This window comes from Chamaea fasciata, unplaced genomic scaffold (assembly GCF_029207755.1).
Source record: "Chamaea fasciata isolate MVZ Bird 193981 ecotype frontalis unplaced genomic scaffold, bChaFas1.0.hap1 SCAF_11, whole genome shotgun sequence".
Lineage (NCBI taxonomy): Eukaryota > Metazoa > Chordata > Aves > Passeriformes > Sylviidae > Chamaea > Chamaea fasciata.
This window is the reverse complement of record NW_027094096.1, coordinates 26,046,275-26,058,873: the sequence shown is the minus strand read 5'-3', so window position 1 is coordinate 26,058,873 and position 12,599 is coordinate 26,046,275. Positions and strand designations below refer to the sequence as shown.

At 48.4% G+C, this 12,599-nt stretch overlaps 1 protein-coding gene across 1 annotated transcript in view; it reads right to left on the bottom strand.

The window, feature by feature from the left end:
• NAALADL2 (N-acetylated alpha-linked acidic dipeptidase like 2) overlaps nt 1-12,599 on the bottom strand; it is a 438,547-nt gene that overhangs the window by 320,413 nt on the left and 105,535 nt on the right. The gene's annotated exons all lie outside the window — the stretch shown is intronic.

Sequence of the window (12,599 nt, the reverse complement as noted above, 5' to 3'; positions counted from 1 at the left end):
GCTGGGCTTCTATAAACAAACAAGTTTGAGCTGCCCTATTTTTAAAAAACATATTAAAGAAAAACAGGTTTATTTATCAATGATGTTCTGCACTGCAAAGCCAAATATATTTGATAATTAACTGATGAGAGAAACATCTAAAGCATTTCTGCCCTCTCCAAACACAAACTGTCCCTCTTAAATAACCTGTGTCAGTATTACTTCTAAGCACATCAAGATTGGGAAAAATCACAATGATTAGATTTCACCCTCACTGCTGTATTCTGTGAAGTGTCCCCCCAACCCCATAAAGAGAGCTACTAATTCCAAAGAAAACAGGAGTCTAAGGAAATAAAAATAACTCCTCTGCAGCTACTGAGTACCAGCACTTCCTTCAAGAGTAAGGTTTTGATTTTAGGCTTTTAGCACCTACAGAAGGATTTTGTAGTTTCAGTTCTAGCGTTTTCTCACATCACCTTCTGTTAACTCTTAAATATTTTTAAGAATTCAAGAGATGAGAGTGATAGTACTGAAAATACTTCCTCCCTTGAAACGAAGCCTACAAGTGGGAATAGCGCAGAAAGGATGGAAACCGAAGATTTTTCACACTCCCTCTCCCAACAATGACTGATGGTGAGAAGTGGCTTTCTTGCTTTTATGTTCTCCCAGAACTGTTTGTTGTGCTCAGCTGTGTGCAGTGATTTAAATGGAGTGTTTTCCAAAGGAAGAAACTCCTAATTCATTCACCCTCTCCAGAAAGACCCAAGTGTGAAAATGCAGTGGCTTTGTACTGCTCCCAGAGGAAAAAAAAAAAAAGTGATTCTGTGTATTGACTGCACATCAAATACAATATTTCTTGGTCTGAAGAGTGCATTTGTCAGTGAACAGAAACGTAATTTGATGATTGTAATGATCAGGGCTAAAAAAGAGAAAATTCAGTTATGATGCTGTGCATGAAGCCATGGCAAGCAGATCACTGCATCATCCTGCTGACACCAGGGGTGACTATGGGCCTAAATTCCCTGTCATTAGAAACCGAGCACACTCCACCAACAGCGCTGAGAACTGGCAGAGAATATTAATCTTGTCACAAGTTTCCTAGAGTAGGTGTGCAAAGCTGGAGAGGCCCTCACAACTGAGAGCCTTCAGGACAGCAAAGGTTTCCTCTATGTGCTGGCCCAAACGCTTTCAGGACTCTCATTCTTACTCAAAAATATTGTTAATTTATAGAATTAATGCAAACAAAGCAATGTCACCAAGAGCTAACACCGCTGCTGTCATTCCTTATTGGTAACATGGTTTATTACAGTAGATACCCTACCAAGGGAACAGAAATACACGTTTTGGGGTTTGGTTTGGTTTTTTCTAAAGAATACCATTCCAATGTTCCCCAGATGTGAAGAATGAGACCCAGTTACTACATATGAAATTGCAGAGATAGAGCCGAAACATAACCGTGACTTTGCAGAGTTCTTTTACACAATTGCTGAGATGACTCTGACCCAGGCTCTGTGAACGCTTGCTCCTCGATAACCACGTGTTTTAAAGGCTATCACAGGACAGAAGCAGCCAGTGAAGTTTCTTGCACTGACCTCCTGTCTGGCACCACGGGCTGACATTTTTGACAAGATAATAATAACAAATATTTCACCTTCAACATTGGCAGGAGTTCTGCGAGCAAAGGGACAGTGCCAATCCAGTCTGCCTCACTAAACCAGAGGGGCACAGATTCTGATGTTTGTACGTTGTTGGCACTTGGGTTTTCTTGCTGTTAGTGCTGGTTATTTGTTTGTTTTAAGAGCAACACGGCTATTTCATTCAGCTCATGGAAAATGGTACAGCAAAAGGAACAGCGTTATTTGGTTTGCCTCAAAATTACAAGCAGTTGTTTAGGCTACAACCTCAATTAAAACAGGAGATGGGAGGGGAAAACATTTTCTTCCACAATTAAAATGGAAGAAATTTAAACTAAACACAAAGGCAAGGATAACCAGTCTCAAAACCCACAATGAAAAAGGTCTTCAAAGTCTATGCAGATGATGCACTAAAAAAAAAAGAGTGAGACCTTGCACAGACAGCACTGAGCAACGCCCAGGAAAGACTTACTCCATCGTGGATGAGAAGCTCGTCCCATATTCCTCATCTTGTCCAAGTTTTATTTCCAACTCTAACTGTGCTAACCACTTTTTCAACAGTTACAAAGATGTTGTGGTATAAAACTTCACACAGATGCAAACATCAGCACTTCGGAGCTCAGTGAGAAACTAAATATTTGTTCCCATTTTTTCCTAAGCATTAATGGCAGGTAACTATTGCTAAAGGGACGGAAAAGGCTCCAAAACACCACGCTGACCTGCAGCTCACTGATGTGGACTGAACAGAATTAAGATCGAGGTCTTCCAGACCCCAGAGGAAGTGATTTTCCCCTTTGGCCACTTTGCTGGGGGATGGTTGCACAGAGCAGCAGTCTCCTTTTTCAAAAGCACATCCAGCAAAATGACTGACATGTTGTTCGAGCTCTCCCTAATCCCTTGCTGAGCGAGAAAATCACATGCCGAGGGAATTTATTAGTATGCAAAAAAAGAAGGATTCATTCTTTTTTGTTGTTTTGTTAATAATGCATACATTATTTTCACAATACCTGGATTATGGGTAATTGTTCTGTCTCTCTGAGACTTGCCAGTGCTGACATGATTGACTAACATAATTTGTGACCTGCTTTACCTTTATGACCGTAAGAAAACTCAGCAACTCTCCTTCTTCACTCTCAAAATCCTGATTTGGAAGGCTGAAACAAGACCACTTTCCTCACAGAAGTATTTTTCCCTCCATAGAAGACAGGTGCTTTATCAAAATGCAATCTTTGAAGTTCCTTTAAATTCCATTTTCTGATCAGTTCCTGCTCCCCAGTTTTCACTCCCAGAGCTTTAGCAACCAAACCTCAAAAAAAAAAAAAATTGTTAACAATCAAAATCAGCAATGGCCTCTTGATTCACTTCTAATGTTTTATACTTCCGAGTTGATGAAAATAAAGGTCTGCAGAAAATAAATAACAACTCAAGCTTCAACAGCTTCAGACTTCAGCGGCTGAAGGATGAATGCACAGCAGCCAAAGCTGCAGACATGGTACTGTGAAGTTGGTTTGCGGAAGGTAGAAAAAAGGATTCGTTTCTCCTGTTTCCTTCTAATTTGGTCCTTTCTGTATTCAACAAAATTAAACTCCTGTAAGGGTCTGATGCACAGAAAATGATACTTTTTAATCTGGGGCTATAAGTGATAGTAATGGAGAGTACACAAAATGTAGTAAGAACAACTTCCCTGCCCTTTGATCCACTTGATTATTTAGGAAAACACTAGAATTAAACCAGTGTTTTTTTAAAGAGATGTTGTTTGTTTGACTTAAAAATCTCTTTGCCATTTATTTCTACCACCCCTACTTTTTATGAATCTTGCAGTTATAATTGAAAGCAAAGGAAAAAACTGCATGACAAAAGTAAGCAGCTTAAATAAAGGGGAATGGAAGAGTGAGGGAATGAAGAAAGTTTGTCAGCAAGAGAGCTCACGTTATAAATGCTAATACTAACTCCACCTTGCACAACTAAGAAGTAAACCTTACTATTCTAAGATCACATTAGGAAGCACAGTCTAGAAACGTAATACAGGAAATCAAAAGCTGATCAGCTCTAAATAGAAAAAAAAAAATCACCATTTTATCCTTACTCTACTCTTTTAGAAATAGCACCTCTACAAAAATGGGTTTAGATTTTGGCAAGACGAACACACATCTCTAGATCCATCTAGCACAGCTGGGAAGGGCTGTGGTTTAAGTAGGTCATCTTGCATTCCAGGCACATATGTGGGCTTTTATAACAAATTTACTATATAAAATACAGTGATTTAATATGGAGAGGGATTTTTCAAGCCAACGAAGGCTTGAATTGTGAAATACCTTCTTCCCCAGCAAACACAGAAGAGCCAGGAAGAATCTTATGAGTGAATCTTCAATCACTAAGGATTGTTACAACAGGAGACCCGTAAAACACATATATACGTGTATATAAAGATATATATCTGGGTATATCCTGCAGAGAAGCAATACAGAGGACCTCACTGTGAGGGGCTGCCCTGTACAGCAGGACAGGCAGCTCCTGCAGTCCCCACATCTCATCAAGCAGAGCCTGGCAAACAACTCCCTCCAGAACCCAGCACCGCAACCAAACTGTGCCCTGACTCATCATCCATCAGGCTGAACAGGGTCTCTGGCAAATACTTCTGATCACACCCATGGACGAATGAGGGTGCAGAGTGACCAGAAAAGCCTCTGCACCTGATATTCCCACACCAAACAAATATCCCATTTATTACTTTTCTAGCCAGCAGACTTGCTGCCCTCTGGTGCCCGGTGTGGTTGTCTCCTGAAGCTCTGGTGAGCCATTCCCTTCACTGGTCCCACTGATGCCTTTTCTTTGATTCTAAAATTAAGAGCCAGACATGGTTAAGGGACAAAGGGTTTTTACCTGGGTATTTAATAAGGATTTTTGTGGTGCAACAATTGGCAAAGGTGGAGTGCGCCGAAATGCACACACACGCATGTTGCATATAAAATGTTCTAGATCTTGCAAATTAGAGAATCTCACAAAGATGCCCTAGTGAGAGGCTTGAATGAATAGGGTGACATCTCCCTATCCCAAAGTACCACCCCAGGTGGGTTTAATCCTGGCTTACAGGACGTGTTTTAGAGGGAACCTTGGTTTTAACGGACAGTGTAGGGTTTTCTGTTCTCCATCTGTGAGGCCCTTGGGATGTTTGGTCTTCTGGCCTAACAGAATACCAGAACTATGCTAAAATACCAGATTTAAGGACTTACAAGTATGCATGCTGAGGGTGCTGAGAACACATAAAAGGTGTATATATAAAAGAAAAGGCAAAAAATCATCATGGCATCACCGCAGCAGGAAGGTGTCCAGTATTTCCTGCTACATCTCTGTCACATCAAAAATGTTAATCAGCCCTTGCAAGGAATCACACGGGGGCCAAGCAGCTTCCCCTGCTGCTGGCGGGGGCACACAGGGGGCCAAGCAGCTTCCCCTGCTGCTGGCGGGGGCACACACTGGGGCCAAGCAGCTTCCCCTGCTGCTGGCAGGGGCACACACTGGGGCCAAGCAGCTTCCCCTGCTGCTGGCGGGGGCACACACTGGGGCCAAGCAGCTTCCCCTGCTGCTGGCGGGGGCACACAGGGGGCCAAGCAGCTTCCCCTGCTGCTGGCGGGGGGCACACAGGGGGCCAAGCAGCTTCCCCTGCTGCTGGCGGGGGCACACAGGGGGCCAAGCAGCTTCCCCTGCTGCTGGCGGGGGCACACACTGGGCCAAGCAGCTTCCCCTGCTGCTGGCGGGGGCACACACTGGGGCCAAGCAGCTTCCCCTGCTGCTGGCGGGGCACACACTGGGCCAAGCAGCTTCCCCTGCTGCTGGCGGGGGCACACAGGGGGCCAAGCAGCTTCCCCTGCTGCTGGCGGGGGCACACAGGGGGCCAAGCAGCTTCCCCTGCTGCTGGCGGGGGCACACAGGGGGCCAAGCAGCTTCCCCTGCTGCTGGCGGGGGGCACACAGGGGGCCAAGCAGCTTCCCCTGCTGCTGGCAGGGGCACACAGGGGGCCAAGCAGCTTCCCCTGCTGCTGGCGGGGGCACACAGGGGGCCAAGCAGCTTCCCCTGCTGCTGGCGGGGGCACACAGGGGGCCAAGCAGCTTCCCCTGCTGCTGGCGGGGGCACACACTGGGCCAAGCAGCTTCCCCTGCTGCTGGCAGGGGCACACACTGGGCCAAGCAGCTTCCCCTGCTGCTGGCGGGGGCACACACGGGGCCAAGCAGCTTCCCCTGCTGCTGGCAGGGGCACACACTGGGCCAAGCATCTTCCCCTGCTGCTGGCGGGGGCACACAGGGGGCCAAGCAGCTTCCCCTGCTGCTGGCGGGGGGCACACACTGGGCCAAGCATCTTCCCCTGCTGCTGGCGGGGGCACACAGGGGGCCAAGCAGCTTCCCCTGCTGCTGGCGGGGACACACACTGGGCCAAGCAGCTTCCCCTGCTGCTGGCAGGGGCACACACTGGGCCAAGCAGCTTCCCCTGCTGCTGGCAGGGGCACACAGGGGGCCAAGCAGCTTCCCCTGCTGCTGGCGGGGGCACACAGGGGGCCAAGCAGCTTCCCCTGCTGCTGGCGGGGGCACACAGGGGGCCAAGCAGCTTCCCCTGCTGCTGGCGGGGGCACACACTGGGCCAAGCATCTTCCCCTGCTGCTGGCGGGGGCACACAGGGGGCCAAGCAGCTTCCCCTGCTGCTGGCAGGGGCACACAGGGGGCCAAGCAGCTTCCCCTGCTGCTGGCGGGGACACACAGGGGGCCAAGCAGCTTCCCCTGCTGCTGGCGGGGGCACACACTGGGCCAAGCAGCTTCCCCTGCTGCTGGCAGGGGCACACACTGGGCCAAGCATCTTCCCCTGCTGCTGGCGGGGGCACACACTGGGCCAAGCAGCTTCCCCTGCTGCTGGCAGGGGCACACAGGGGGCCAAGCAGCTTCCCCTGCTGCTGGCGGGGGCACACAGGGGGCCAAGCAGCTTCCCCTGCTGCTGGCGGGGGCACACACTGGGCCCAAGCAGCTTCCCCTGCTGCTGGCGGGGGCACACACTGGGCCAAGCAGCTTCCCCTGCTGCTGGCGGGGGCACACAGGGGGCCAAGCAGCTTCCCCTGCTGCTGGCAGGGGCACACACTGGGGCCAAGCAGCTTCCCCTGCTGCTGGCGGGGGCACACACTGGGCCAAGCAGCTTCCCCTGCTGCTGGCGGGGGCACACAGGGGGCCAAGCAGCTTCCCCTGCTGCTGGCGGGGGCACACAGGGGGCCAAGCAGCTTCCCCTGCTGCTGGCGGGGGCACACAGGGGGCCAAGCAGCTTCCCCTGCTGCTGGCGGGGACACACACTGGGCCAAGCAGCTTCCCCTGCTGCTGGCGGGGGCACACACTGGGCCAAGCAGCTTCCCCTGCTGCTGGCGGGGACACACACTGGGCCAAGCAGCTTCCCCTGCTGCTGGCGGGGACACACACTGGGCCAAGCAGCTTCCCCTGCTGCTGGCGGGGGCACACAGGGGGCCAAGCAGCTTCCCCTGCTGCTGGCGGGGGCACACAGGGGGCCAAGCAGCTTCCCCTGCTGCTGGCGGGGGCACACAGGGGGCCAAGCAGCTTCCCCTGCGGCTGGCGGGGGCACACAGGGGGCCAGGCAGCTTCCCCTGCTGCTGGCGGGGACACACAGGGGGCCAAGCAGCTTCCCCTGCTGCTGGCGGGGGCACACAGGGGGCCAAGCAGCTTCCCCTGCGGCTGGCGGGGGCACACAGGGGGCCAGGCAGCTTCCCCTGCTGCTGGCGGGGACACACAGGGGGCCAAGCAGCTTCCCCTGCTGCTGGCGGGGACACACACTGGGCCAAGCAGCTTCCCCTGCTGCTGGCAGGGGCACACACTGGGGCCAAGCAGCTTCCCCTGCTGCTGGCGGGGGCACACAGGGGGCCAAGCAGCTTCCCCTGCTGCTGGCAGGGGCACACACTGGGGCCAAGCAGCTTCCCCTGCTGCTGGCGGGGGCACACACTGGGCCAAGCAGCTTCCCCTGCTGCTGGCGGGGGCACACACTGGGGCCAAGCAGCTTCCCCTGCTGCTGGCGGGGGCACACACTGGGGCCAAGCAGCTTCCCCTGCTGCTGGCGGGGGCACACACTGGGGCCAAGCAGCTTCCCCTGCTGCTGGCGGGGGCACACACTGGGGCCAAGCAGCTTCCCCTGCTGCTGGCGGGGACACACACTGGGGCCAAGCAGCTTCCCCTGCTGCTGGCGGGCTGTGAGGTGAGCAAGGCTCCCTGACCCAGCTGCTCCCTGCAGGGCGCACGTCCAGCTCAGCGCAGCCTCGCCCCCACCTCCTGCTGTCCTCACCCAGCACACCTCCCTACAGCCCCCTGCAGATAAAGCACAGCTCGCTGGTCTGCAGAAAAGCACATTTCATTGGTTTGTAACAACCGGGCTGCAAATTCGGATGGGCAGGCACTGGGGCTACACAAAGCCAGGCAGAGGATCTGGCCCAGCTCAATTTCCACATCCGAGTTGTGATCTGGACTCAATAAATTCCTCCTTTTTTCCAAACTAGTCGTTAGACCAATTATTTACCGTAAGTAATTCCCCATGCCAAGCCTTTCAAGCGTGGGATAACACTCTTCATTGTTGTTTGCATCTCTGAATGAGCTCTGCAGTACTGCTAAAAAACAGAAGGAGCTCTATTTTTCCAGAGAGAGTAAAGGCAGCAAAATCTTATTCTCCCCAACTGAGGAGGAGGAGGAAAAAAAAAAAAAAAAACAAAACCAAAACTAAGACAAAATATTTTTAGATTAGCACTGTTTCCATTTCTCCCCAAATCCACAATAAAATTTTATTTTTCCCAATTCCAGTTGCAGTGCTGTACTCTTCGAAAACACAGCTGTTGGCTTGGTATTTGCTTGTATGCAGTTAATGCATTGCTTTCTATATTTTCACATGGATTTTTTAAATACAGGAGCAACGTTGGAAATGAGATCTCAAATGCATCATGACCCTTTTTTTCCTGTTGTGTCACATGTTTTAATCAATGAATTCTCTCCGTATCTCAAATGGACAGGGTATTACGTAACACAAAACAGCACCGAAGCCAAAATGAAAGACGGAAAGTTAATTTTGTGTCCATAATTAAGAAATCAGAATCTCACCTTCATACAGTGCTCATGGCACACACACAAAAAAGTAAAATCTTTTAATCCTTGCCTGCTCTGGGTTGAACTTTCCACGGCTTTCTGTGTTTCAGTTCCATAAGAAATGAAGCAGCCCAACAGAAATTACTACAACATGGGTCAGTAAAAGAAGAATAAAACCCTTGCAAAAGTAAGTTGGAAGTGTCAAAACCAGCTGATTTAAAGCATCGTAGTGTAAGTTTCCTTAATCAACATTTCAATGTAACCAATGTTTTAACAGATCAGTAATACTGGAATTTCCTAAGACAGCAGCAGCCATTTCAACAGAATGCTAAAAACATTTCATGTACTCCATTCACATTCCTTACTGAAGCTGGACAACAATGATTTGAAGTTTAAAAATGTTCCATTTGAATTGCAAATTAAAAGAACATTTCTGATAGCATTACAGAAGTTGGTTGGGCTTTTTTCAACAGGAATGCATTGTACAGACAGAGAATAATACAAACTGCCCACAGTTTAGGGGAAAAAAAAAAAACCCAACAACTTATTGTCTTGGTTCAATTATAAGTATTTTTAAGGTATTTTGCTTAGAATCTTAGAATCTGCTGTAGGGGAGTAAGCAGCCAGCAATTTGGACACCTTGGACACGAACACAGATTAATCTTGAAATTCTAATCTCTTCCTTCATTGATACAGCAGATTAAAGCACAATTTCAAGGCTTTGGATCCCAAGTTTCTGTAACACCAGTGCAGGTGCATCTCCCTCAACGCTCGTGGTTAAATTTGGATTACAATTCCATCCACAGACAATTACACATACAGATGATGAGAAAGAGCAATCTTGCCTCAGACCAAGGTTGCCCTGAAGAATACAAGTTATCACGAAATGCAGTCCAGAGCAGTTTATCCCGACTTTCCCATGAATCATCATGAGCTACGGAATATTTCTCAATACCCTGTAGCAAACTCAGGGCTTGTAATATAAGTATAAACCATTAAAAAGATAAATAGTAAGTCAGAAGCTACAGCCTACACGAGAAGGAAGGAGAAAGACCATTTTGTTAATGACAATGGCCTCAAGGCCTTGGCTATCCAAACTGAAACATTTCAAACCTTTCACCTGATTTTCTGAGGATCTCCAGTTACACGGAAGTAGTTCCACACAGCTGGCTGCTGCTGTCTGGCCTCTGGGTGTTTTGTTTGCTTGGGGACAGAGAGGGAGAATAGATTGTGCAGAACAAAAAAGTTAGATGAAAATAATAATAAAAATCAGAATGTTATTCCAAGTCTGATAATTACAAAGCCAGCAGTAAATTTAATGGATTTCTTTGCAAATTCCATCAATACCTTTCCATGCAAACACTGCATTTTGATAGCTGGTCAAGTTTCAGAACATGCCAAAATGCTTTAATGTTTGAGCCTTAAGAACAACCATTAACTAAAAGCTCAAACTCAATAAGCAAAAAGGGAAGCAAACATTTGGCAAATGACAATTGCTCTTTGCAGTAAGAGGTGTTTGATTTTTTTGTTTGCTTTAAGAATCCCCAACGATACAACAGTAGATATACACACAGTTTAACCTCGCTCTAGCCTGGTGCAGGAAGTGGCCACAAAATTGCCAGCTAGATCTTTTCCTGTTTCCTACGGGTTTGACCTCATCATGAGGCACCAAAGTTGTTTCTGAGAAACAAAAGCACAAACAAAATTCCTGTCTCTGGAAATGTTCAAAATACGCTGGATTGCACAGCCTCTGCAAGCCAGTTGCACCTTTCCCCTTAATGATTATCTCCAAAGGAAAGAAAAATATTTACTGGATCAATATTCACTTGATGACAACAGCCTTTCTGTGGCAATGCCTGTGTACTTTCCCAAAAAGGCTTCTGGGGAACACCAAATTACCACCACATCGCTGAGGAAACATCATCCACGTCCAACCCCACTGCAGCACAAAGAGAGATCCACCCCTCGTGCTGACACCCGTGTTCAAAATCCATTTGAATTGTTTAAGAACAACTTGTACAAGGTCACATCTGTCCCAGCCCTCGGCGCGTTCGCAGCCTGGCATTATTTCTGTGTAAGAAGGGAAACAAAGCAGATGTGCCACTTCAGAGCTGTGTTTAACCCCAGAAAGGCCTCTTCTCAAGGCTGCAATCATAGCACAAACCCCAGATCATCATCTTTTAGCACTAATGATAATTTCCAGAGGGGGCTTGAACTAAGAAAAAAGAACTTTACCAGGAATTAGGTCTAAGAGCTCTTAATTTTTAGACAAATCTCTTCCTAGACACATCTTGAAAGCACAATAACTGCATGGGACAGGAAGCACACATTTTCTTCCTTGAAGTGAAATGCTTGATTTGCTTCTATTCCTCTCGTGTTTCTTTTTGGAAGTATGAAATAGACAGAGACAAAACACATAAGATACAAATCTAACCCAGCCACGATATATATGGAGAATAAAGTGTGCAAACCCTCAGAAGTCAGCCTTCGTGAGCTCAAGAGATGAGCCAGTGTCAACCCCTGTGCAGCGACAAGGGACCTCAGCCCATCCTCCCAGGTTGCCAGGCAACCGTTCCTGTATCCTTGGCTGTATTCATCAGCCATTAAGCACCATCAGGCTCCCTTTCTCTTCTCCCTGACACAGGAGACGGATGAAGGGGAGGGCGAAGTTAAACAACGTGGCTTTCCAAGCAGAAGCAGCGTTCTGAGTTTTAACAGCTGACTGGTTTTAGCCAATTCACACAACTCAGATAATTGCTTGGTAGTGGACGGTGCAGCAGGACTGCAAGGCAAGGCTGTATTAGGAAGAGGGCTCTCTTCAAAGCTGACATTAATGGACATCTAATATCATTAGACAATGATGATCTCATGCTGACAGTACTAAAGTGCCCTTTGAATTTGGAAGGAAAAAAAAGCAACAGATGACAGGTTTTCTAAACCCAGACGAATGGCATTCAACATGAGGAAGTGCTGTTCTAGACCATGTCAAGATAAATAAAAACCCAATTGATCTCAGAGGCAGAATGTGCAATTTATAACTTATAAAACGTGCTATTTTTAACTTATTCCGGGGAACCAAAGCAGTACTTCAACCACTGGAGGTCGTGATCCAGCCCTTGGTATCGGTGCAAATACAGCCCCACCTCCGGAGCGGTTGTCTCTGTGCCATTCTCAAGGCACAGGTTCAATTCCCCTGGCAGGCAGCAGCAGGGCAGTCCTGCAGCCCCAGCAGAGCCGGGCAGTGCAAGCGAAGGTGAAGATTCCTCTCCTCCCAGCCCCAGGCTGGCGTCAGCCAGAGCAGCTCTCGCTCACCTCCTCACACAGCAGCCCAAGAGCCCCCAGCGGCACAGGGCAAGCGGCAGAGCCATGCTGAGGACACGAGGGAGGACACAGCTCTTTCAGCTCCAGCCCACTCTGGTATCACCTTATGCTCCATCAAATAACCAACAATTGCTCAATCTGATTTGGCTGTAGAAGCATCTGACGCTATAGGGCAAATCCTGGGCCTTTAAACCAACTACACAACTGAACAAACCTTGACAGTGAATGTTTCCAGTTTCTCGTGCTCCTGGGACGTGGGTCTATGGCTCGTGCCAGTGTCACAACCCCAACACTGGGATATGAAGTAGCAGGTGATTTCTGTGATGTCCCCTTGCATTGGTTAATTTTTGGGCAAGTTTTGTTGAAAATCAAGCTTTTTGAATACTGCAACCTCACTGGTGGCCTTCATCCACAGACGCCGCAGGACTTACAGGATCAAGAAGTTCCAGAATCTGAATATTACCCATTGTGAGCAATTTCAACAAATGAACAAGACATGCTAAACACTCAAATGAGGTACGACCACGATAAAGGACACTTAGTTGAGATTAAG